This window comes from Dipodomys spectabilis, unplaced genomic scaffold (genome assembly GCF_019054845.1).
Source record: "Dipodomys spectabilis isolate Male_0828 unplaced genomic scaffold, ASM1905484v1 ptg000458l, whole genome shotgun sequence".
Taxonomy (NCBI): domain Eukaryota; kingdom Metazoa; phylum Chordata; class Mammalia; order Rodentia; family Heteromyidae; genus Dipodomys; species Dipodomys spectabilis.
Genome location: NW_024871135.1, coordinates 193773 through 195184, shown reverse-complemented (window position 1 = coordinate 195184; position 1412 = coordinate 193773). Strand labels below are relative to the sequence as shown.

Sequence of the window (1412 nt, the reverse complement as noted above, 5' to 3'; positions counted from 1 at the left end):
CCATGGGGACCATGTGGTTTGTCTCTTGCTTTTGTCTTACCTCGCTCAACATGATTTCCTGTAGCTTGATTGATTTCCCTGCTAATGCCATTATTTTGTCCTTTCTAATGGCTGTAAAATATTCTGTTGTGTATAGTTACAACAGTTTTTGGATCCATTCATCTCTGGTGGGACATATGGGTTGTTTTCCTATCCTGGCTATTGTGAACAGTGCTACAATAAACATGGAGGTGCATGTGTCCTTGAATATTGGTACCTGTTGTTCAGGATAGATGCCTAGAAGTGGTATGAGTAGGCCATAAGGAAGGTCAATAATTAGCTTTCTGAGGACTCACCAGACTGCTTTCCAAAGTGATTGTGTAAGTGTACATTCACACACACACACACACACACACACAGAGAACGTTTTCTTGATCCATTCTTCTACTGAGGGGTATCGGGGTTGGTTCCCTATCTTAGCTATGGCAAATAATGCTACAATAAACATTGTTGTGGTGGTAGTTTTAGTATGGACTTGTTTGTGATCATTTGGGTGAATGCCCAAAAGTGGGATTGCTGTGTAATAGGAGAGCTCTATCTGGAGTCTTTTGACGAACCTCCAAACCGCTTTCCAAAGTGAATGAACAAGTTTACACTCCCACCAAGAATGCAGTAGGCTTCCCTTCTGGCCACATCCCTTCCAGCATCTGTTGGTGTAAACATATGGAACTATTCATCCTTGTGCAGGAACCATGCTAATCTTCTCTGTATGTTCCAATTTTAGTATATGTGCAGCCAAATTGAGCACAGAACATTTTTTTATATATAAAGTGTAATTGATTTTCTTAAACGAGACAATTCAACAACAAGTAAGTTCAAAAGAATTGTGAAATTTTGCAACCATGTATTTCTTACATAAGCACACATTTAAGAATAAAGTCAAGATTGACATGCCAAAAACAAAATAATTTCAGATATTTGTTGTTCATGAGATGTGTAGGAGGAGGAATTCAATTATTCTACACAAGGCACCTGTCATAATGATCATTGCAGCAAATGTTAAGCTTTGTTAAAAGTTTTAATGTTTTAAATATCTTTCATTTTGGGATTTGCTTATATGGCAAAATTAAGACTGTTTGGCAGGTCATAAAATTTTTCGATAAAGTATATAGTATTTCTGGTAGCATGTACTAGTATGTATGTACTTTTCAGAGTTTATAGAAAATTTACTAATGAGAAGTTGCAAAGACTGTGTAAAGAAGTAGAGTGAAGACTTAAGATTTTAAGTACACAGTTTCTCTTAAATCTTTAGGGCTCCCTTACGTTATATGTTAGTGATGAACAAATAATGATATAAGCCACATACAAATGATGAGATGAACTATAAATAGTAACCTTAGTGGGTAAATTTAAAGGCTACTCATAGCTTTATC

The 1412-nt window shown here is 36.1% G+C and overlaps 1 pseudogene; it reads right to left on the bottom strand.

Annotated features, from left to right (window-relative positions):
- Window positions 1–696: 696 nt before the first annotated feature.
- Window positions 697–787, bottom strand: LOC122098097 (annotated as a pseudogene).
- Between the last annotated feature and the right edge of the window lie 625 nt (window positions 788–1412).